The sequence below is a fragment of the Ovis canadensis genome, chromosome 1, assembly GCF_042477335.2.
Source record: "Ovis canadensis isolate MfBH-ARS-UI-01 breed Bighorn chromosome 1, ARS-UI_OviCan_v2, whole genome shotgun sequence".
In the NCBI taxonomy this organism is placed as follows: domain Eukaryota; kingdom Metazoa; phylum Chordata; class Mammalia; order Artiodactyla; family Bovidae; genus Ovis; species Ovis canadensis.
This window is the reverse complement of record NC_091245.1, coordinates 169,555,068-169,580,879: the sequence shown is the minus strand read 5'-3', so window position 1 is coordinate 169,580,879 and position 25,812 is coordinate 169,555,068. Positions and strand designations below refer to the sequence as shown.

Below are 25,812 nucleotides of genomic sequence, written 5' to 3'. Positions count from 1 at the left end.
GTCAAAGCTATGGTTTTTCCAGTAGTCATGAATGGATGTGAGAGTTGGACTATAAAGAAAGCTGAGTGCCAAAGAATTGATGCTTTTGAACTGTGGTGTTGGAGAAGACTCTTGAGAGTCCCTTGGAGAGCAAGGAGATCCAACCAGTCCACCCTAAAGGAAATCGTTCCTGAATGCTCATTGGAAGGACTGATGCTGAAGCTGAAACTCTGATACTTTGGCCACCTGATGCGAAGAGCTGACTTATTTGAAAAGACCCTGATGCTGGGAAAGATTGAGGGCAGGAGGATGCCGGGAGCCAGTGTGAGGAACCCCGCCCGTGACAAGGTCATGAGGAAGGAAGCTGACATACGCAAGGCGTGCTCAGACTTCAGGGGCCCCTCTGGAAATTCCTAAGCATGTACCCCAACAAAAATCTGCCGGCTTTTGTGCTCTGCTTTTCCACTCTTCTGACATTTTCTGGAAAAAGTCAATTCAGGGCTTTAGTCTTCCGCATTTGAAAGAGTGTTTCAATCCAAATACTCCTGATGGCTTTCTAGCCTGCCTGCAGGACTCGTACAGCTGCGCATGTGATTGTTTGAGGCCTCCTGACCGCAGGAGGCACAGGAAGCTTAAAACATCCTAGGAATGTAGGAGCTTCTGAGGAGTCAAAATCTTTAGAATAGGACTGATTAAAGGTTTCATTTGTTGAGTCAATACTTGCTGCCAAATTTTCACATCCTTTATTTGTAGATATAGTTGGTATACAGAAAAACAAGTAGTAGACCTTGTATTAGCAACATTAGATCTTTGAGTTAAGTACCTTCTTTGTTATATCCCACTGCACCTTTGTTCTATAGAGATGTAACTTTAATGCTTTAAGGAGATGTAGATTAAAGAAAAACACTTCAGGGGAAACAAAATTAACATTCATTAAGGAAGAGAGCCAAAAAGTGTTAACAAGCCTCTTGGCCAGAAGATAATGTAAATCACCTGAGACCTTTTGTATACAAAATGATGTATAGAAAGAGTCTGAGCTGCGAACGCTACATAATTTTGTGTTACCCACTGATCTCTGTGTTTTATCAAAAGTATAAAAGGCCTTCTGAACAATAAAGGATGGGGCCAGCTTCTCGAACCAGTTTCTTGGGCCAGCTTCTCGGGCCAGTTTCTGGGACCAGTTTCTGGGGCCAGTTTCTTGGACCAGTTTCTCGAACTAGTCTCTTGGCCTGGTTTCTTGGGGCTCTGGCTCCCCCCGTGTCTCTCTCTCTCTTTCTTCTTCTCTCTCTTTCTTCTTCTCTCTCTTTCCCTCTCTCTGCTCTTTACTTTAACTTCAGGCTGAATCTCCACCTGGGGTGCGGAGGCTCGCCAGGTCTACTTACTTGCCCTGGCTGTTAAGACCCGCGCGAAAGGGAGCTTAAGGCGAGGCACCCTTAGATATTCAAGCGGGCGCCGGTGGCCCAACGTAGATGGTGCAAATTCCTTGTCTGGAATTTTATTGGTCTTCCGCGTAAACCAAGCTATTCAGCCCTCTTCCTCCACTTAATCTTCTTACTACACTATAGTTTCTTAGTCTAATCTTACATTAATAAATAAACAAGTCTTTCCACGCCGACGTCGTCCACCCTTCGAATTCCCTGGATCCACTGGGGCTGGACCTCGGCAGGAGGAGAAGGGGACAGCAGAGGATGAGATAGTTGGATGGCATCACCGACTCAATGGACATGAGTTTGGGTGGACTCCGGGAGTTGGTGGTGGACAGGGAGGCCTGGTGTGCTGCGGTTCATGGGGTCACAAAGAGTTGGACATGACTGAGTGACTGAACTGACCAAATTAAAATGTACAGGAATGGGCGAATTTAATTCAGATGACCATTATGTCTACTACTGAGGGCAAGAATCCCTTAGAAGGAATGGAGTAGTTCTCATAGTCAACAAAAGAGTCTGAAATGCAGTAGTTGGATGCAATCTCAAAACGACAGAATGATCTGTTTGTTTCCAAGGCAAACCATTCAGCATCAAAATAATCCAAGTCTATGCCCTAACCACCAATGTCAAAGAAGCTGGATTCTATGAAGACCTACAAGACCTTCTAGAACTAACACCAAAAAGGTGACCTTTTCATCATAGGGGCCTGAAATGAAAAAGAAGGAAGTCAAGAGATACCTAGAGTAACAGGCAAGTTTGGCCTTGGAGTATAAAATGAAGCAAGACAAAATCTAACAGAGTTTTGCCAAGATAACACACTGGTCATAGCAAACACTTTCTTCCAACAACACAAGAAATGACTCTACACATGGACATCATGAAATGGTCAATACTGAAATCAGATTGATTATAATCTTCATAGCTGAAGATGGAAAAGCTCTATGCAGTCAGCAAAAACAAGACCTGGAGCTGGCTGTGACTCAGATCATCAGCTCCTTGTTGCAAAATTCAGGCTCAAATTGAAGAAAGTAGAGAAAAACAAGCGGCCATTCAGGTATGACCTAAGTCAAATTCCTCATGATTACATAGTGGAGGTGATGAATAGATTCAAAGGATTAGATCTAGTAGACAGAATGCCTGAAGAACTATGGATGGAGGTTTTTAACATTGTATAGGAGATGGTGACCAAAACCATCCCCAGGAAAAAGAAATGCAAGGCAAAGTGGTTGTCTGAGGAGGCCTTACAAAGAGCTGAGAAAAGAAGAGACATGAAAAGCAAAGAAGAAAGGGAAAGATACACCCAAATGAATGCAGCGTTCCAGAGACTAGCAAGGAAAGATAAGAAAGTCTTCCTCAGTGATCAATGCAAAGAAATAGAGAAAAACAATAGAATGCGAAAGGCTAGAGATCTCTTCAATGAAATTAGCTATACCAAGGGAACATTTCATGTAAAGATGGGCACAAAGGACAGAAACACAGGAACCTAACAGAAGTAGATTGAGGAGGTGGCAACTATATACAGAACTGTACAGAAAAGTTCTTAATGACCTGGATAAAAGATCCTATAGATATTAAAAGTAATGTAAAAGTGCTATTTTGAACAACTTTTTGCCAATAAATAGCACAACTTACATGGAATACACATATATCTTGAAAAACATGTCATGAACAGACCTGACATTAAGTTTTAATTACAACATAAGTGCCTGACATTGAGCTTTTGATTGCTAAGGCATCCATTTCAAAGATATCCATCTCAAATAAATGTACCGCCAGCTGTATGACAGAACAAAACAACTAGATAAGGAACTAGTCCACTCCTACACATGAAATACTCCTTTTACAAAGCCCTGGGTAACCTAGTTAACTAACCACTTTAGTGACTCCTGCATTTATTGAATTCCCACACTTATGCTTTAAATTTACCAATAAACAGTGAACTCACAATGCCCTAGAAACTTTACTCTTGGACCCTAATAAAGGCAGAGCTCCAGGTTTTCTCTCTGTGTGTCTCTAAGACCTTGCTGTGTGGCTTTCAGGCACGCTGTGTACACCCTAGGACCTGTGAGTAATAGATCTTGTTCTTAAGAGTTCCCTGATCCTTTCTTGCTGAAGTGCATCCAGCATTCATAACAGAACCACAAGGGCCAGGCCAGCCACAACATTAGTAAGGATAGGGGAGGGTTCTGTAAGGTTGTAAGGCTGGGCGAGTGCTTTAGGGACCTCCAGCCAAGAACATCACCATCAGTAGGATGGGAGAACATAACAACATAACTTATCAAAACTGACAAAACAAGTGAATTCACCGGTGGTCCAGTGATTAGTATTCTGTTCTTCCACTAGGGCACAGATTGGATCCTCACTTGGAGAATTAAAGATTCCATGGGCTGTGCAGTATGGCAAAAAAAAATAAAAGAAAAAATAACTTTTTAAGGAAAAAGCTTTTAAAAAACTAACAAAACAAATAGGAAATCTGAATATCTTATATTTGGGGGTTTTTTTAATCAAATTTTCAATTTAAAACTGCTAGGACCTATGGGCTTCCCTGGTGGCTCAGATGGTAAAGAATCTGTCTTCAATACAGGAGTCCTGAGTTTGATCCTTGGCTTGGGAAAATCCCCTAGAGAAGGGAATGACTACCCACTCCAGTGTTCTTGCCTGGAGAATTACATGGACAGAATAGCCTGGCTGGCTACTGTCCATGGTGTCACAGAGTTGGACATCCCAATCCAACTCATGCATATAACATGTATACTATCATGTAAGAATTGAATCGCCAGTCTATGTCTGACGCAGGATACAGCATGCTTGGGGCTGGTGCATGGGGATGACCCAGAGAGATGTTATGGGGTGGGAGGTGGGAGGGGGGTTCATGTTTGGGAACGCATGTAATAATTAAAGATTTTAAAATTTAAAAAATAAAAAACTAAAAAAAAAAAAAAAAGTAGTAAAATTAAGGAATAGTCCACAAATGTTGGGACAATTGATCTAGCAAATGCATTATTTTCCAATCACCCAAAAAAAAAAAATTCACATTCACTTAGAAATGGACAACAGTAGTTGTTAATCATATGTATTTGCCTGGACCACCTGGGCATCTCTCAGAACAGAAGAAAGTGGGAGATAAATTCTACAACTATTCAGGGGACTGACATATCAAAATTCTTAGAGATTTAGTGGTCTGGAGCATGTTGGACATTTCCTCCAAAGAAAAGGATTGATTATTTTACTTTGTATTTCTCATCAAGAAATACAACACATAAGGGCTTCTTCAAGTTCTGAAGGGACTATATTCCATACCTGGGATATTACCAGGCTTCCCTGGTGGCTCAGCTGGTAAAGAACCCACCTCCAATGCAGGAGACCCCAGTTCAATTCCTGGTTCAGGAAGATCCTCTGGAGAAGGGATAGGCTATCTACTCCAGTATTCTTGGGCTTCTGTAGGGCCCAAAGCAGGGAAGAGAAAGCTAGCAGATGAAGCCTGTGGTAGAAGTGGCCCTGATTCTTGAATCTTATGACCACATCCCCTGCAATGGAAAATCATATATCTGATGAACAACAAATTCTGCTATTCTACTGAACCATAGTAGAGATAGAGAGCTAGTTCCTGGAACATCATGTGAACCACCAGCTAGAACTGCTGATCATAAAGCTGTCAGACCTACAAAATCACAATAAGGTCTGAAGACCCAGCAATAGGCTATCATGAGATGCAACTGGAACATCTGAGATTGAGCATGAAAAGGTCTGGAGGGTTCAAGCAAGCTCCATGAGGAGGCAGCTAGATCAGCATTGTCATTGTCGTCAACCACTGTTGCACCAGTTCAAACATATGGCCACATAGCATCTACTTTAAGACTAGCTTACCATGATGGTTAGTTTATGTGGCAATCTGAGTGGACCACAGGGTGCCCAGATATTTGATCAACCATTATTTGCGTGTTTCTGTGAGGGTAGTTTTAGATGAGATTAACATTTAAACTGGTAGACTGAGTAAAGCAGATTGCCAACCAGAATGTGAGTGGGCCTCATGCAACCAACCAAGACCAGAATAGAACAAAAGGTTGATCCTCCCTTGAATATGAGAATGCTCCTGCCTGTTGGCCTTCAAGCTAAGGCATCCACTCTTCCTGGTTCTACAACAACTTCTGGCCTAAATACACACATATATCCCCTCTTGGTTCTGTTTCTCTGGAGAACATTGACTATATTTGTGAAGGCAAAATGATTAAGCTTGGTCCATGGATCAGCCAGCTCAGTATGTGGGTGTAAGCCTAAGAAGACCGAGCTTGAATTATATTCCTATTCAATGGTGACTGTGAAAGAGAATGGTGAGAGGAAGTCTTCCCATTGGGCCAAGCTTTGGGAGATATGTATCTGATTGTGATTAAAAAAAAAAAAAAGTGACCAGTGCAAAATGACTTAGCACAGCTGATCAAGGTTTTAGAAGGAGAAATACTAAAAGATTTGGGTCAAGAAAATCTATAGAAGGAACATGAGATGTGGATTGACATATGGAAATAGATTAAAGTCTAAAGGTTTTGTATTGCATATAATCCCTAAAGAGAATCTATGATAGAAAAATCAGTAACGCAGAGGTAGACAAAATTATTTGACAGTTGACATATGTTAGTTTGCATTGGCCATTCCTTGCATTGAACACATGGAAAAAGTAGCCTTGGTGGCAGAAATGGAGGCCTTGTATGAGCTGAAAAGCATGGGCTCCCACTTATCAAAGTTGATCCAGCTACTACTACTGCTAGATCTCCTACCTGTCAAGCCTAAATCACTGTTACAGGACTCTTAATGAGACTGTGGTAGTTTGTCTCCAGTGTGGCCACCTTCAGTTCCTCTCTTCCCTGTGTGCACATGCCATCCCCCCATCCATCGGTAGAATCCATTCCTCCTTTATCACAGATCCAGGCTGAGCTTTAATGACTCACCAGTAGAAATACAGACATTCTGTAACTTTCAAAGCTAAGGGTAAGAAGCCTTACAACTGTTACTGGACCTCTCAGAATGCTCTTTCCTAGAACTTTTTTTTGAGAGAAACCATCTGCCCAACAAGCAGCTGGAAATATCTACCTTGAGACAACTATGTTGTGAGAATACCAAGCCATCTACAGAGACCTGAATAATGAGACACCATGTCCAAAAAGAGAGAGACAGACCACAAGGTACCTGGAGACATCAGACTTATGAGGAAAAAGCCACCTTAGAAGTGAATCCTCTAGCCTCAGATACTCCTGCTGAAGCCAAATGGATCAGAAACATACTAACCAGGTGAGTCCTTCCTGACTTCTTAAACCAGGATATCAAGAGCAAAATAAAATTATTTTAAGTCACTAAGTTATGGAGTGGTTTATTATACAATAATAAAGACCAACCAACCAGTTGGTGGCAAGTGGACTGCATTAGACCCCTTCTACCTTGGAAAAGGTAACAATTCATTCTGACACTAATATGCAACTATTCAAGGTAAGGATTGGTTTCTATTTGCAGGCCTGAAACCTTAGAAGGTATTTGACTCACTGTCCCAGCATCCCACATTATATCACCTCATATCAAGAGAATAACAGCAAAGGAAATACAGGAGTTGGCATATGATTGCAAAATCTCAGCTCATACTGTACCAAGGAGAACTCACAAAAATGACAGATCAGAGGCAATACCTTGCAAGGATAGGAATCCCATCCTTTAGAATATTGTACTTCAAAAACCATTGACCTTTATATGATTTCTAACAGGTCACTAATAGGTTGAAAACGTGAGTCCAGGAACTCAGCAGTGGAAGTAGATATGGCCCCACTTACCATCACTCCTGGTGACCCACTTGGGGAGTTTCCCCAAGTTTTCGGAGAAGCTTCCTGTTGTTGCAACTCAGGGCTCTTTAGAGTTAGAGGTCTCAGTTCCTTAAGGAGGAACATCTCCACCAGCAGACACAGGTAAAGCCCCATTAATCTCCATAGTGCCTCTACCTCCCGAGCGCTTTAGCTTCACATTCCATGATATTGGCAGTCAATAAGAGCAGCCATTTGATGTGGGCCGCCCCAGGAAGAGGCTGTGACTTTGGGCAAGGTGATTGTATATAGTGATCTTGAGGAGGACTGGCACCTAAGGGCTGAATGTTGACAGCATTCCCAGCAGTTACATAAATAAAATTTTCTGTCCCATAGGAGAATCTGAGTAATGCATCATATTCTTCTTATCTACCTCATATTGTATTTGGAGAAGGTAATGGGAGGACCTTGTATTTCACATGTAGATATTCATACTTGACCTCAATAAAATTCCTGGTAGTTGTAAAAGCAAACCCAAGAGATCTTATTTAAACCTTCACTGTAGAGACTGAAAATGTTGGTGAAAAAAATGCAGGTTTTCAACTGACCAGTGGAGTTGGGAGATTTAAGGGTCCAGAAGCAGATCCAGACATATAAGATAAACTAATTGGCAAAGGTGACACTGCAATTTAGTGAAGAGGATAAGGATAGTCATTTCAGTAAGCAGTACTGGGCAAATTGGATTGCCATCTGAAAACTACTGCATTGTGATCCTTACCTCATGTCACACTAAAAAGTTAACTATACAGATTATTGATCTCAGTGTAAAAGATAAGCTTTTAGAGGAAAATAAGAAAATAAGTTGTTAAACATTTCCCAGCACATTGATATCCACCTCTCCTCCCTGGTTACTTTTTATCCTGCACCTCCTGGAAACTCCTTCCTCAGCTGATGAACACTGAGAAAATTGACACCATCAGGGGGAAGACTCATAACATCTGTTGAACAATAAAACTGCCTGAATTTATGTTCATACTTTCCATTTTCTCTCTCATTAAAATAAAATGAGATATCCTTATCCTCTGTCCTCTCAAAAGAAAAAAAAGCAAGTAAAAATGAAAACTCCACTTTTATTCTGAATCCTCTCTTTATGCTTCAGTTTCCTCACCTGTAAGCAAAGTAAGACTAGTAATAGCTCCAGCTTCATCATAGGAGTTCAGTTCAGTTCAGTTGCTCAGTCTTGCCCAACTCTTTGCCACCCCATGGGCTGCAGCACGCCAGGCCTCCCTGTCCATCACCAACTCCCAGAGCTTGCTCAAACTCATATCCATCGTGTTGGTGATGCCATCCAACCATCTCATCCTTTCTTTTTTTTTTTTTTTTCATTCACTCCCCAGACACTTATTAAGCCTCGAGTGCCACAGCAGGCATTCACCAGTTTTGGACAACTTTGTCACGAAATAGCTGACCATGGGGCTCGTTGGCATCTGGCGGCAGGAGGGCCAGGTAGACAGGAGTCTCAGCCCTCTCCTGGACCCTCCTGGAGGCATGAGCACCCCCCAAGTCCATCTTCACCCACCCGGGGGCAGCACACGTTCAGCAGAATCCTGTCGGCTTTCCTCTTCTCCAGGAGCTGGGCCAGGATTCTCGATAAGACTGGACACCCCATAAGCCGAGTCGGGCCAGCCCTCCCTCTCATGTACCATGTCGCCCCCTTCTCCTCCTGCCTTCAATCTTTCCCAGCATCAGGGTCTTTTCCAGTGAGTCAGTTCTTCACATCAGGTGGCCAAAGTACTGGAGTTTCAGCTTCAACATCAGTCCTTCCAATGAACATTCAGGACTGATTTCCCTCTGGATGGACTGGTTGGATCCCTTGCTCTCCAAGGGACTCTCAAGAGTCTTCTCCAACACCACAGTTCAAAAGCATCAATTTTTCAACACTCAGCTTTCTTTATAGTCCAACTCTCACATCCATCCACGACTATTGGAAAACTATAGCTTTCACTGGATGGACCTTTGTTGGTAAAGTAATGTCTCTGCTTTTTAATATGCTGTCTACATTTGTCATGGCTTTTCTCCCAAGGAGCAAGCATCTTTTAATTTCATGGTTGCAATCACCATCTGCAGTGATTTTTGAGCCCCCAAAAATTGTTTGTCACTGTTTCCCCATCTATTTGCCATGAAGAGATGGGGCCAGATGCCATGGTCTTAGTTTTCTGAATGTTGAGTTTTAAACCAACTTTTTCACTCTCCTCTTTCACTTTCACCAAGAGGCTCTTTAGTTCTTCACTTTCTGCCTTATGGGTGGTGTCATCTGCATATCTGAGGTTATTGATATTTCTCCCAGCAATCTTGATTGCAGCTCGTGTTTCGTCCAGCCCAGCATTCCTCATGATGTACTCTGCATATAAGTGAAATAAGCAGGGTGACAATACACAGCTTTGATGTACTTCAAATTTCCAATTTGAAACCAGTCTGTTGTTCCATATCCAGTTCTAACTGTTGCTCCTGACCTGCATACAGATTTCTCAGGAGGCAAGTCAGGTGGTCTGGTATTCCCATCTCTTTAAGAATTTTCCACAGTTTGTTGTGATCCACACAGTCAAAGGCTTTGGTGTAGTCAATAAAGCAGAAGTAGATGTTTTTCTGGAATTCTCTTGCTTTTTCAATGATCCAGTGGGGGTCGTCAATCTGATCTCTGGTTCCTCTGCCTTTTCTAAATCCAGCTTGAACATTTGAAAGTTCACGGTTCACATATTGTTGAAGCCCGGCTTGGAGAATTTTGAGCATTACGCTTTTCTAGTGTGTGAGATGAGTTCAATTGTGTGGTAGTTTGAACATTCTTTGGCATTTCATTTCTTTGGGATTAGAATGAAAACTGACCTTTCCCAGTCCTGTGGCCACTGCTGAGTTTTCCAAATTTGCTGGCATATTGAGTGCAGCACTTTCACAGTATCATCTTTTAGGATTTGAAATAGCTCAACTGGAATTCCATCACCTCCACTAGCTTTGTACATCATAGGAATAGGTAATATTAAATTAGTGATGATAAAAATAGTTAAAATATTGACTGGGTCATGACAAGCACTAAATAAGTGTTAGTCACTACTACCCAGCAGGATGTCTTGAAGAAGTTGACTCTACTTATAGTCTTCACTTTCTCACCTCTCATTCACTCTTAAAATCAAATAGCATCGCACCCATGTAAAAACTTCTCTAAAATCTTCCCATTGCATGTGTGATGAACTTTTAGTCCCTTACCATGTAATCTAGCAGACTTTCCCCTTGTGATCTGGCCCCTGGTCATCTCATGTTTTCTCTTAATCCTTCCCTTCTGTTAAGTCACTGTGTGCTGTGCTGTGCTCAGTCATTTAGTTGTGTCCAACTCTTTGTGACTCCAGGCTCCTCTGTCCATGGAATTCTCCAGGCAAGAAAACTGGAGTGGGTTGCCATTATCCTCCTCCAAGGGTTGATCTTCCCAACCCAGGGATCAAACGCAGGCCTCCCACATTGCAGGCAGATTCTTTACCATCTGAACCACCAGGGAAGCCCATGAATACTGGAGTGGGTACCCTATCCCTTTTCCAGGGGATCTTCCTGATCCAGGAACTGAACCTGAATCTCCTGCATTGCAGGCAGACGCTATACCAGCTGAGCTACCAAGGAAGCCCGTTCAGTCACTATGCCTCAGATGAAATTATCTTTTTTCTCTTCCTCCAATATTCCAAGGTCATCCCTGCCTTTGCAATTGTTGCTTTATTTTTTATTTGCCTCCCTCCATAAGTTACCACGAAAGTAGACATCAGGTCTGTTTTCTCATCCATGAGTCCTCAAACACCCAGTGAATAATGTCTGTTACATAGTAAGTCCTCAAAAAAATGTGTGTGGACATCAAGAATTAGTTAATGAAAAACCCATTCTAACCTGACTTCCTTCTGTTTCATGTTTCCAAATCCAGGAGGTACATCTTTTCACACTTTTATGCTATTTTCCCCATGAGTCCACAGTTCACTCCATGAAACTCTCTTCCTTGTCTTTTATGAGAGACCTGTTTTCATGATTTTTCTTTGACTCCACTGTTTTTGCCTGTTAAATATTCATGCAGGCTCCTTATCCCTTCTATATATATAAATTTTGAATGTGTCAGGCATGGCTGAATCATGGGAATCATTTCTCCCTAGGTGACCCAGGTCATCTGCGCCAAACCTGATACATTGCCTTGGTATAAAAATTGCTGTGAACAAATCTGTTAGAGGGTGGGGAAGAATTCCGGCATTTTTCCCACCCAAATGGAATTTTTCGTTAGACTCCTGAATCTATAGAATAAGTAAGATGATTTCTTCATGTGTAAAATGGAAGACAGAGAAATTCCTTATCAATTCACAGCCTTGACTTTGAAGCTCTGTGATATTCTCAGGTTCTGGTTATCTGCCTCGTGTAGTCACAAACAGTCAGACACAACTGAGTGACTAAGCACAGCACAGCCTGAATGCTGCTTTTTGTCTCTGCCCAGGCTTGTCACCTGCTCTTCTCTCAATTTGTCACATGTCCACTCCCAACACCTTTGTTCTCACACTACACCCTCTCTGTATCTCCAATTTGTAACAGCTATAGTTTGCTCTCTGCAGGCACATACAGACAGGATTGGACAGCAAGGCAACCATGTGTGAGAAGAGGAAGAGCAATTAACCTCTGTACATCTTATCACACAGTCACAGATCACCTCCCTGAAAGGATTTAACTCAACGTAATCTGTCCCTCCTTCATCTGCCACTTTTGCATACTCCCTTCCAGGGTCACTGTCCCCTTCCTGCAGAGGCCAGAGACTAGACTTGCCACAGAAGCACAATGTCTGAAATATGAATAAAGGACCAACAGAAACAAATAAGAACATCCATTTATTGTTTTCTTTTTCTGGCCAATTCGAACACTAATCTGTATGAATCAGGGCCATGTTTTTAAAAGGGCATCACCTTAAAGCACAGAAAGGGTTTAGACCATCCTTTCAGATGAAAATATCTGACTAGATGGTAACAGGCAGAGAACTCTACAGCTATAAGTCTTCCAAACATTTTTGCTTAGTAATAGATGTATCGTTCCCTTTGCCTGATATCCTCCCTTTGTTGGTAGAGTTAACAAAAGGAGGGGCATGAGAGGCAAGAAGAAAAACTAACCTAGTTATTCTTGGTCCAGGTACTTTCCTGGGCAGATGTATCTGTCAGAATTAGGGAGCTGATCACCAGTGGCTTGATATGCCTTCACCAGAAGAACCTGCCAACACCTTTAGGATTTCTAATTTTAGAAAATAATTGGTAGCAACAAACAACCATGACCTGAATTATTTTACTCATAAAATAACTCCTGCTCATCATTTGTTCCAACTTATTCTGAACCAGCTCAGCAGAAAGAAATGCTAAATTATTTGCAAGTTCTGTGTGTACCTCTCTCACCTCCTAAAATCGAGGCTGTAGCCTTATTTGTTTTTTTTCTTTTTTTCTCCTACTTCAGCACTAGTGCAAGGAGGAATTGCTTTATGGTTTATTTTTCCAGAGGAATAATGCAAGGTCATGCTGCACCAGTTCCTGAGGGAAAAATCAAGGCCAATAATACACTCAAGATATAAGCCTCATAACCCCCTAAAAACAGATAAAAATAACCAGAGAAATGGCAATAAACCTGATTTAAACAAATTTGCAGAAGATGAAAATTGGATGAAGGAGTGGTGACTAGTTTCACTTAGTAAAGGAAGGTGAACTCTAAATTCCCATAGTGAGGACACCAAAGAAAAGCAAGTTTATCCACTCTACACATTGGAATTTCTGGTTTGATAGTCAGTCTTCCCCAGCAAATCCATAAGCTCCTCCTCAAGAGCAGGATAGAGCCTATCTTCAGTCAGATTTTACTCCCAGAACCTAATAAAACGCTTGGCTGATATTTAGGGCTCAAAAAGTATTTATGAGTAAAAAGAGTGACTATATTACCTTATTAAAGTATCTACTGGGAGACCTATTTACCTAATTCAGCTTTTAAAATCATATTCTATGGTCAAAATTCTCCTTAGGGAGCTAGCCTAACACAGCACTTTATTATTTAGACAGAATCCATGAAGTGAGCTAGCAAGAGACAACAAAGAGATGGTTTTCTTTTGCTGCTAAAATAAATTACTGTGAACTTAGTGCCTTAAAACAACATAGATTATTTTCTCACTGTTTTAGAGGTCAGCCATGTTTCTTTCTGGAAGCTCCATTTCCTTGGACTTTTCCATCTCTAAAGGCCGCCCACATTCCCTGGCTCACAGACCTCTTCCTCCATTTTCAAAGCCAGCAACAGTGGATGGGTCCTTCTCACAGTGTATCAGCCTGATCCTTGTTCTATCATCACATCTCTCTCTGACCCAACTATGAAAGTTTCTCAACTTTTAAAGACATGTGTGATTAGGTTGGACCTCCTAGATAATCTAGCTTAATCTCTCATGTCAAGATCTTTATCTTAATCACATATGCAACGGGTAAAGTAATATAATCCGCAGTTTCCAGATAAGGCTATCTTTGGGGAGATCTTTTTGCCCACCACAAATGTCTTCAGGTACCACTGGACTATATTGGGCCTATGCCCTCAGCACCTCTTAGAAGGGTCCTGTTTCCCTGAAACAAGACCCGTGTCAGGCATAGTCAGCTGGGAAGGAAAATCCCTCCATAAATTGTATCAATAAAATGCCACCTCAAGGCAAGCCCCCAAATGTCCCCTCTTCTAACGAGACCTAGTCTGGCTTTAGTCATGTCTCTCACAGGGATCACCTGACTGACTGCTTACACCAAGCTATATCAAGCTGATCCATTTTTTTTTTCAGAGAGACAAACATACTAACCATGCAGAACCACGCATCTACTCAAATAAGTTGAAGACTGAAAAAGAAAAAATGTAAATTAGCCCTCAAAAGAAATCCTTTCAGTTCATGTTTCAACAGAAGAGTATCTTTCCACAGCTAAAGGTCATTCATCAGTCTAGTTTTTGTTAGATGGGTTTTTTTGTCAATTTGGTAATTGGGTTTTTTTTTCCCTCACTTCCCCACTTTGCTTTTTTCTTCTCCCATCACTGGAATGGGTGAATGACCTTTCTTTTATGTCTTGTATTTGTCCAAAGCCAACTACTCCTGACAGTAAATTCATCTTCCTTCACAACCCAGTCTTCCTCACTTTCTGTATTTCACAGTACCTGTTCTCAGGAGACTGTTCAGACAAGCACTGATTGGCTGAGTTATTATTACCATTCATTCCAAGACCATTGGACACCCATAGTCAAGAGAGGGTCCAAGGCCTCTATTAGCATGAACCTCTGAAGAAAGGACAGCAGAATGTTTTTCAAACAGCTATAGACTTCATTTGAGATTTGATTATTTATTACAAATGAAGAGGTCCTTATTTTGATTCTCTGAGACTTGAGTGTAGGAGCACACATTAGATTTCTTCAAAATGCATCATTCCTATACAGGCTATGCTGCAGCTCAATCTTCTCTGAAACTAACACCTCAAGTAACCATATGATTAAACTCTTTTCAGGGGAAGGGGAGTGTGTGATTCAAGAATGAAACCTATACTTGCTATACTAATTTCCCCAGGTTATCAGAACTATGAAATGCTGCCAGTTGGAAACTTCCATTTCCCAGCACTTGTGAAATATTTGAAATATGGGACAAATCCTCCTACCAGGAAGTTTTGCTAAGGTGTTTAATTAAAATTCCAAACTATCACAGAAGTCAGACATTAAGTCTGAATCCCCAACACCTCCCACATTTGTGTTCGCCACATCTTCACCGGTAGCTGGCCCACTCTTTCCATAAAATACCCTCCTGCATGGCATACACTCAGCCTTGAAGGTGGTCAGAGAATCCTCCCCAAGCCTCATAGCTATACCACCAACTCTTCTCTCTACTAACACTGACATTGACTGCCATTGCTCAAGTTTTCCCTTTTTCCTCCTTCTCAGGAGGGAGACAAATCACCTACTAACCCTTCCTTGCAATTCTTCCTTTCCACTGGAAGCCCTCATCATCTGTATTTCTTTCACTCTGACCATGAAAAGGGTAACTTATTCATGAGTCCTTCAAATGATAATTACAATTTTGTTTCTCTTCCATCCTCCCACCAAAGGATGTGTACTTCTTGTTTTTGTCAGTTTCTTTCTGTGTTATTTCAAGATTTCTTTTTTTATTCATGGTCTCCTCTTCCCTTCACATTTCCTGAATCCATGCCTGGGAGTTTATGCAGGTATTACTGTAGCATTACACCATAAATAGTAATAAGCATAAAATTCATACTGAACAATACAAGGGTTCATTTGCTGTAAATGTTATACAGGATAACACAGAGAGAACAAAAAAGGCTAGTACTTTGACTTCTGAGCAACAACTAGGGCACCTCTGAAGTCAGTCAGGAGCCTATCTTACTCATAACTGGCTTGCAATATTTTAAACAATGAATAAGGTAGTGCCTTTATGAGTTCAATGTAATGCAGATCTAAAAAGCTATAAATCATCACAAATATCTCCACCTTCTTTATTCATTTGGGGATTCTTAGTTTGAAACCTTTAGCATGAGTCATAAAACCAAAACAAATTTTAGAACAAAAGCAAATTTTTAAAAAAGCAAATTGTTTACTGTTATAACATTTCTAGGACCTAGGTGTTTGATAAGCTATAGTGCTTAGCACTGTGCCTATCACATAATGAGCTCTCAGTGGATGACTCTTGAATGGACAGATATACTAATGAATTCGCAGTGTGGAAAGAAAAGGCGAGAGGCTTATTTCAATACAATGTACCTGAAAGCTCATCAGTTACTTCAATGTCAGGACATGTGTCCTATTTCACGAATGAGTGCCAAGCCTTTTGAAAAGATGTTGATAACTGAGTGTAGATCAAGGTAAAACCCAGCGGTGAGTAAGAGCGGCACACCTCCATGCTGTTTGGCTTCATTTTTCTTCTGCCAGTCACAGCTCCCAACCTTCCTGTCAGAATTCATTTTGCTTCCTTATTGAAACCAATATTCATAGTCGAGGTATCTGCAAGGAAAAACACAAACAACAGAGAAAGCTAATGCTTTGCATTCGTTCCTCTTGAAGACAGCTCGCATGTTAGTCCTGCTCCTTTTACCTCTACAAACTCTGCTTCCTTCATTCGCCCAGTTTCTTTCTCATCCTGCCTTCAGAAAATTTTTCCCACCCTGCCTTGGAGAAATATATAACCCTCTGATGAATGGAATACTAATGAGGCAGGTTAAGAACAACTTCAATTCTTTCTAGGATAACATAATTATTTTCTCACATTCATAAATTCTCCCAACATCATAGAATCAGCAAAGCCAAAGAGACTCGAGATTCTGCATTAACAGAGATTGGCCCTCCTCTAGAGTGGCAAGTCCAAACTTTGGTCAATTCTGGGTCATTTCCATTCTTGGTGAAACAAATGAATTTATTTGGCACAGCTGCGCAGGGACTGCTCCATGGAAAACATAGTGGGTATAGTTTGACCTAGGATTCCAGATTCAAGCAAGTGAACCCAACTTTTTTTTAATTGGAGTATAGTTGCTTTACAATGTTGTGTCAGTTTCTGCTGTACAGCAAAGTGAATCCACCACACATATACACATATCCCCTCTTCCTTGGATTCCCTTCCCATCTAGGTCACCACAGAGCAATGAGCAGTTCTTACACTATATAGCGGGTTCTTACTAGTTGTCTGTTTTATACATAGCACTGTATACATGCAAATCCCGATCTCCCAATCCATCCCACTCTTCTTCCTCCCTTGGTATCCATACATTTGTTCTCTACATCTATGCCTCTATTTCTGCTTTGCAAATAAGTTCATCTATATTGTTTTTCTACATTCCATGAATAGAGAGGAATGGATAAAAGTAAATGTGATACATATATACAATGGAATATTATCCAGCCATAAAAAGCAACAGCATCGTGTCATTTGAAGAGATGTGAATGGATCTAGAGACTATCATACAAAGTCAGAAAGAGAAAAGCAAATATATACTAACTCATTTAAAGTGAGTCCTGCTTTTGGATTTTAAAAAATCTCTGTTCACAATAAAAAGGAATGGTTGGGGATTGGGGGTCAGTAAGAATATAACATTATTACCTTTGCTTCAAATTGTGCCTGGGTTAGACCCAGATCCATATAAGAATATGTTACAGTGTCCCGGTTTTTTTTCATATCAATTTCACAACATGCATTGCTTCATCATATACCATAAGGATAAAAATATGAGAGGAAAACAACTGCTGGCTTCTTCCTTAGTCAAAAAACTATGCATTACTGTAGACCCCATCTTGCCCTCTCATTAAACTACTGCTGCGTAGTAGTAGTAGCTTCAGTCGTGTCCGACTCTGTGCGACCCCATTACACTACTTACTTTAATAATGTAGGAATGATAAATGAACATCTTTAAAATGTCAATTGGGATGAAGATAGTTCATTTCAGTTTATAGTTTATGACCAGTTCCAATTTATCCAACAACTAGAAACTAGAACACATATATAGACTTTGAGCATCAGCAAATTGACCTCACAGATTGTTAATGGCAGCTTTACATAGTCTAGTTGAATACTTAAAAGATTATAGTAAGAGAAAGTAATTATTCTTGTAATCAAAGTGAAATTGCTAGTATTTGATTTGGAAGAGACAAAGGTTCAAAGGTAGCTACTGATCCCACGCTGAGAGTTAAGATGTTCAGTGTGTGAAGCACCTGCTTTTCCTCATCTTGCATCACTCATATACCCAGAGTTGTTGGTCTCTTTGGCCATGAGAGTCATCTACCCAACTTCTACCAGCTTCTTTTTGTCTAGAAAGGAAGCTACCCACAGAGCCTCTCTCATAGTCTATTTCAAAGACAAAAGGATGAAATTTGTCCCAGGAGGCCTGTCTTTATACCAGGCCAGGAACACCCATATATAAGTTGGTTTCCAACTCAGCACTTTGCCCCAGTATCTACATGCCCATTGATTGTTCCTGACTTCTATTCTTCAAATCTGATGCAGCCTCATGTGCCCTTAGGTGGTGGATTATTCTACCTCTGCTATAGCTGGAATCTTTCAGAAGGTTAAGCCAAACCTGGCCTAGTGGGTTATTGTTCATGGTAAGCAAACACTACATCTCTGAAGGCAAAAGTTATAAGCCATTTTCTAAAAGCTGAATAAAGGGGGGAAGAACATCAACCTATAGTAGATCATTGTGAGATTGATCTCCTTAGATTTTGGGAAATGCTCCACCTCTGTGTGGAAGGCAGTCTTTACTTGTCACACCTAAAGCAACTACCATGGGAAAGAGTAAAAGTGATACCACATTCCTCTAGTTTTCAAAGTAACTGCCCCAGAATTCTCTTTCACATGCTACTCCCAAGTCTCTGTGGTCAGCTAATAATTTTGTAAGTCTACTCTTAAATAGAAAGCGTATAGTTCTCCACAATACTTTAGGTATGAATTTATATTTGCAAATATATTTAGTCCTTCATTGGTTTACTGCACATACAATCTTCATCAGAAAAATTCTACTAGAGTTAAATGTATTCAAATATTTACTGTAACTTTTCTCTTCTTTGTCTAACTCAAATCCAGCCTGCTGTACCATAATCCCATTTCCATTTTCTGCCTTCTCATTTCATCTGGCATCAGCACAAGAAAGACCAAGTATGTATCTGCAACTTGCACCAGGCTCCTTCACCCAGGTGTCTAATTCATTTCTTATGCCCAACATTGATAGGACAGTGATATTGATATTCCAACTCAATATGGAATTTGACAAACTTGCACTGGTGACCTGACAGCTGCTTTTACAACATGTTCCATCTCCTCCTTATCAAGTCCACCTTTCTGTGAGCCTACCCAAAATTCAGATTCTCCCAAACCGAGTAGGAAAAGTTAAGGTTAAGTATGTTGATTGTATTAGAGTAAACTCAACTAGGAGTTCTTGCTTTGCACTGTAGGCTACGGAGAGCAATAGTTTCACAGTAAAGATGATGTTTGAAGAGGATACATCTAGCAGTAGGAAGATTAGTCGAGGCTATTATTTAAGAACATGAGACTTGGAGGGTGGCAATGAAAATTAAAGAGAAAGAAAACAAAGTAAAGAACTATATAAAATAGGGTTTGATAGAACAAGGTATTAAATGTCTATAGGGACTAAAAGATAATTTATCAGTTCCAGACTTAGAAATATAAAATTGGGAGCAAATTAAGAAAGGTTTTTTCTTTAATTGACATATAGCTGATAGGCAATGTTGTGTTAGGTTCAGAGGTAAGCAAAGTGATTTAGTTATATATATTTTTCAGATTATTTTCTATTATAGGTTATTACAAAATACTGAATATAGTTATTTTTGCTATATGTTAGGTTGCTACAAAAATAATTGTGATTTTGGACTCCAAATTTTAAATCATTATCAGTTCAGTTCAGTCAACTCAGTCATGTTCCATTCTTTGCAGCCCCATGGACTGCAGCACACCAGGCTTCTCTGTTCATCACCAACTCCCAGAGCTTGCTCAAACTCATGTTCAATGAGTTGGTGATGCCATCCAACAATCTCATCCTCTGCCATCCCCTTCTCCTCCTGTCTTCAATCTTTCCCAGCATCAGGGTCTTTTCTAATGAGTCAGTTCTTCACATTAGATGGCCGAAGTATTGGAGTTTCAGCTTTAGCGTCAGTCCTTCCAATGAATATTCAGGACTGATTTCCTTTAGGATTGACTGGTTTGATGCTCTTACAATTCAAGGGAATCTCAAAAGTTTTCTCCAACAACGCAGTTCAAAATCATCAATTCTTCAGCTCTCAGCTTTCTTTATGGTCCAACACTCATATCCATACATGACTACTGGAAAAACCATAGCTTTGACTAGACAAATCTTTGTCAGCAAAGTAATGTCTCAGCTTTTTGATATGCTGTGCAGGTTTGTCACAGCTTTTCTTCCAAGGAGCAGGCATCTTTTAATTTCATGGCTGCAGTCACCGTTCGCAGTGATTTTGGAGCCCAGGAAAAGAAAATATGTCACTGTTTCCATTGTTTCCCCATCTATTTGCCATAAAGTGATTGGACTGGATGCCGTGATCTTCATTTTTTGAATGCTGAGTTTTAAGTCAGCTTTTTCATTCTCCTGTTTCGCTTTTATCAAGAGGCTCTTTAGTTCCTCTTCACTTTCTGCCATAAGGTTAGTGTCATCTGCATATCTGAGGTTATTGGTATTTCTCCCAGCAATCTTGATTCCAACTTGTGCTTTATCCAGCCTGGCACATCACATGATATACTCTGCATGTAAGTTAAATAACCAAGGTGACAATATACAGCCTTGACATACTCCTTTCTCAATTTGGAACCAGTCCATTGTTCCATGTCTGGTTCTAAATGTTGCTTCTTAACCTGCATACAGATTTCTCAAGAGGCAGATAAGGTGGTCTGGTATTTCCATCTCTTGAAATTTTTCCCACAGTTTATTGTGATCCACACAGTCAAATACTTCAGTGCAGTCAATGAAGCAGATGTTTTTCTGAGGCTCTCTTGCTTTTTCGATGATCCAGCAGATGTTGGCAATTTGATCTATGATTTCTCTACCTTTTCTAAAACTAGCTCAAACATCTGGAAGTTCTCAGTTCACGTTCTGTTGAAGCCTAGTTTAGAGAATTTTGAGCATTACTTTGCTGGTGTGTGAGATGAGTGCAACTGTGCAGTAGTTTGAACATTCTTTGGCATTTCCTTTCTTTGAGATTGGGATGAAAACTGACCTTTTCCAATCCTGTGGCCACTGCTTAGTTTTCCAGATTTGCTGACATATTGAGTGCAGCACTTTCATCTTTTAGGATTTGAAATACCTCAGCTGGAATTCTATCACCTCCACTAGATTTGTTCATAGTGATGTTTCCTAAGGCCCGGGATGTCTGGCTCTAGGTGAGTGATCACACCACCATGGTTATCTGGTTCGTGAAGATATTTTTTGCTTAGTTTTTCTGTGTATTCTTGCCACCTTTTCTTAATATCTTCTGCATCTGCTAAGTCAATACCATTTCTTCTCAAACACATCTTTATTAATGAAAATAGGAACCATTACAATAAGCACATTTTTGCCAACAAGATATAGTTGTTTTATTCCTGTAGCATAAAAATGCATGCTTCGGGATTTGATGAACATTTGGAAAGCGTTTTATGCTTCCTGCTGTTTGTGGAAGTGTTTTCCCTGCACAAAGTTGCTGAGATGCTTGTATAAGTGGTATAGTCAGTTGGTGAGAAGTCAGGTGAATATGGCTGATGAGGCAAAACTTCATAGCCCAATTCATTCAACTTTTGAAGCAGTGTTTGTATGATGTGCAGTCAGGCAGTGTCATGGAGGAGAATTGGGCCCTTTTTGTTGACCAATGCCAGCTGCAGACATTGCAGTTTTCAGTGCATCTCATTGATTTGCTGAGCATACTTCTCAGATGTAGTGGTTTCACCAGGAAAGCTATAGTGGATCACACCAGCAGTAGACCACCAAACAGTGACCATGACCTTTTTTTCTATGCAAGTTTTTCTTTGGGAAGTGCTTTTCCCTGGTGGCTCAGATGGTAAAGCTTCTGTCTACAATGCGGGAGACCTGGGTTTGATCCCTGGGTCTGGAAGATTCCCTGGAGAAGGAAATGGCAACCCACTCCAGTACTCTTGCCTAGAAAATCCCATGGATGGAGGAGCCTGGTGCAGGCTACTGTCCATGGGGTCGCAAAGAGTCAGACACGACTGAGCGACTTCACTTTCCTTGCACGTAGAGCTTCTTCTAAGTCAAATCACTGAGCTGGTCATCACCAGTTGTATAAAAATCCACTTTTCATTGTAGGTCACAACCCCAATCAGAAATGGTTCATTGTTGTTGTGTAGAATAAGAGAAATGACACTTTAAAGTAATGATTTTTTAAATTTGTGGTCAGCTCATGAGGCACCCATTTTTGAGCTTTTTTACCTTTCCAATTTGCTTCAAATGTTGAATGGCTGTAAAATGGTCAACACTGAGTTCTTTAACAAATTCTCATGTAGCTGTAAGAGGATCAGCTTCGCAGATGGCTCTCAATTTGTCATTGTCAACTTCCAGTGGCTAGCCACTACACTTCTTAACTTGAAAGTTCTCATCTCCTTTGCAAAATTCTTGAACAAGCATTGCACTGTATATATACTAGCAGTTCATAAGCCAAATGTGTTGTTGATGTCGTGAGTTGTCTCCACTACTTTATGACCATTTTGAACATGAACAAGAAAACTGCTCAAATTTGCTTTTTGTCTAATATCATTTCCCTAGTCTGAAATAAACATAAAATAAACAGCAAATAATAAGTCATTAACAGAAAAGCATAAAGTGAGAAATGCACACTAAAATGCACATGGTGTATAACATAACCCGCATTTATCTAAGAATGTATTCCAATATCAAACAGCAAAGTTCAACAATGCAAAACCGCAAATACTTTTGCACCAACATAATAGTAGGTCTTTGTTGGTTATCTATTTTATATGTAGTACTGTGTATCTGTTAATCCCAAACTCCTAATTTATCTCTCTTGCCTTCTTCCCCTTTGGTAACCATAAGTCTGTTTTCTGTATCTATGAGCCTGTATCTGTTTTGTAAATAAGTCCATTTGTATCATTTTTTTAGATTCCACATATAAGAGATATATTTGTCTTTCTCTGTGGGGAAACTTTAAAGAAAGTAACTTTAACCTGGAACATAATGATTTCCAAATTATCTCATAACACTGAAGGCATCTAGTAGGCAGCTATAAATAAGTACTAGGAGTTCAGGTGAAAATCTGGAGCTCAAGAAAAGGAGGCAAGCATTCTCTTCAGAGAAGTGAAAGTTGGGAACAAAATTAACCTAGTCTCCAAGGAAGAAAGTATAGAAAGATAAAGTGAAGGAGTTTAGAAAAGAATTAAACACCATTGGATTTGGCAAGGACAACACTGATTGTCTGTCAAGAGGTGCTGGTGGAAGCTACATTTCTTCATGTCTCATTTTCCTATATTTAAAAAAGACACAAAAGGGCAAATCCTTGAACCCAAAGCAAATACCAGCACTTTGCAGAGCAACTCAGATAACCTTCAGATATCAGTTCTGTACATTTAGAGACATAATCAGGTCATGTGAAAAGCTGGCATCAGCAAGGCTCTGAGGCCAGCTGAGCATCTGTGAAGCAGTCTGCTGGCTCAGCCACACTTTCTCACCCACAGCTGAAGTTGGGATCAATAGCTACAGCCTGGGAGACTCTTCAGTGGGCATTTGCCTTGGGAATCTAGGCAGCTTGCTTTGGGGTCCCTGCAATTACTCTCCAGACATCTGAATCTTTGGGGGTTTGGGGAGATGGGCTGATTGATTAGTTTATTGGTCAAGTTCTGTTTTATTTTGGTTTTGTGTTTTTTTCATAGAAAGAGAATTTTCTTAACAGGCCAGATAGAGCAATAAATACTGGACATCTGCGTCCTGAGGAATGGACAGCTCATATATAGGAAACATCAAACCCATGAACAAGACACATGATGCCAACAGACATTTATTGCAGGCAACATTGTGTGAGGCTAATAGGTCAGAACCATGATAAACAGACCAAAGCAAAACGCCACCAAGCCCAGACAAGGCAAGACAGTCAAGCACATCTGGGGACCGAGGTGAGTTCACGTGTAGAAAGACTGGAAATGATTTGACAGAAAGTAAGCCAAGAGAGTTTCCATGACTTTGTAGCAATGTTTTAAGCAGTGCTCAAATCTTCTGGTATAAGGATCTTGGTGGTTAACAGAGCTAACTCATAGCACATACTTTCCCCTAAGGATAACAGTTTTTTGTTTTTGTTTTTTTTTTAAGTCTGTGTCTTCTTCAGCTTTCCTCCACGTGTTCCTTGTACTCACACTTCCTTGTCGAGATGGTTTGGGTCCTTTTGCCCCTCCCCCATCACTTCAAAATGTGACACTCCCTCCACTTTTTAAATTCCCCCCATTTCTGAAACTTCCTCAGCGCTGTTCAGCCTTCTACCTATGACACTGGTCAGACTCCCACAAGCCCTTGGTTGATTTCTAAATGTTGTTTCTGGCTCACATCTTCCTGTGATGAAACTGAAACCAGTTGGTTACTGATGACTGATTCTCAGTAGTCAGTTAACAGCTGACTCTCTACCAATAAACTCAGACAAAAAAGCAGCTGAGACACTCACCTCTGGATCAGGCTTGATCTCTGCAAGATAGATTTTGACGGCTCAAAGGAAATGAGATCCTATCATTAGCATGATGATCACATTTTCATAAAGACAAATGGGGCACCTCTACTGGATTATCACCTCTTGAAAAAGGATGTGCTTTGGTACCTGTGCCACCACGGAAAGACCAACTAGCTGAGTCAAAAGCAGACTCCTGAGTCACCAGCCAGACAACACTTCAGGTCCCTGGAAACCATAATATCATGCACAACAAATCAAAAACTTCATGTGTTCGGTCTTTTTTGTTTGGTTGTTTTAACTTAAAGATTCTTTGCTAGCCTTATCTCAGAGTCTGGGTAGCCATATAGTTTACCTCTGCCTACCTGCCTCAGCATGTAAACTGTCCTCAAGTAATGCTTTGGAATATTAATTATTCTCTCTTCCAGACAAACAAACAATCCTGGACACGGGAACTTCAACACAAACTCAAGTGTTCAATAACTGGCCAATGTATAAAGTACGTGACAACTCAAAAAGTATTCAGAAGTATTTTTAAATGTAGCTGAGGATTACATAAAATTAATAAAATGGAGCTTACACATTTGCATTTAAGATCCAGAATGAATACATGGTTTGCTCCATCCACTTCTGCCTTCTCACGAACAGCAAGATCTAGACAGAAGTCATGACTACATGAGTGCTGTGTGGTTACACTGGCTTTATAAGAAGAGCCAACTGATATACAACCACATGGTTCATCTCTTTGTTCTTTAAAAAGTACTGTAAATAACAATTTCCATAGTAGTAATTTTAATTAGCAAAATTTTAACATATTAATATTAACCTGTTAAAAAATTAATTGATAATATTAACAAAATTAACAAGATGCATACTGAATAGACCATGTAAGTATCTCATCAGTACTCTGGCAATTTTTTTTATAGTATACAAACTAATCATGAAATGAGAATTCCCATATGTGCCCCAGAAGTATATTGATAGAGAGCAGGAAGAACTACAGCCACATAGCCACGCTCAGCATAAAGCACTATGACCCAGTCTAAACCATGGCTGCTCAGTAGCATGACCTCAGGAGTGTCATGCTCACTGGCATTTCCCCCTCCTTTAATCTTCTCATTGTACCTTCCTCTTACTCATGTCTACTGAATGACTTCTTATTTTACTAAGATAGCTTAAAGCCTTCCTAAGGTTCCTCATCCACCATTTAATTTCTACAGTATGGTCCTATATTCATCCTCACATTTAAATCATAAACAGTCTTCTTGCCTCCAGTTCTCCCCACCTCCACCACCCCAGTTTTTATTTCAACCTGATGTACCTTCATGGTTTTTTCCAGCAGTCCCCCATCACTTGTATGATACAAGAGCTGGACTATGAAGAAAGCTGAGCACCAAAGAATT

At 40.4% G+C, this 25,812-nt stretch overlaps 1 long non-coding RNA gene across 4 annotated transcripts in view; it reads right to left on the bottom strand.

Annotated features, from left to right (window-relative positions):
• Positions 1–25,812, bottom strand: part of LOC138419496 (uncharacterized) — a 374,854-nt gene that overhangs the window by 287,900 nt on the left and 61,142 nt on the right. For 2 of the 4 annotated variants that reach the window (XR_011248993.1, XR_011248995.1), the window contains one exon: positions 16,007–16,246. This is a non-coding gene — a long non-coding RNA (uncharacterized lncRNA). The remainder of the gene's footprint in view (positions 1–16,006; positions 16,247–25,812) is intronic. The other 2 variants (XR_011248994.1, XR_011248990.1) reach the window with 1 other exon arrangement.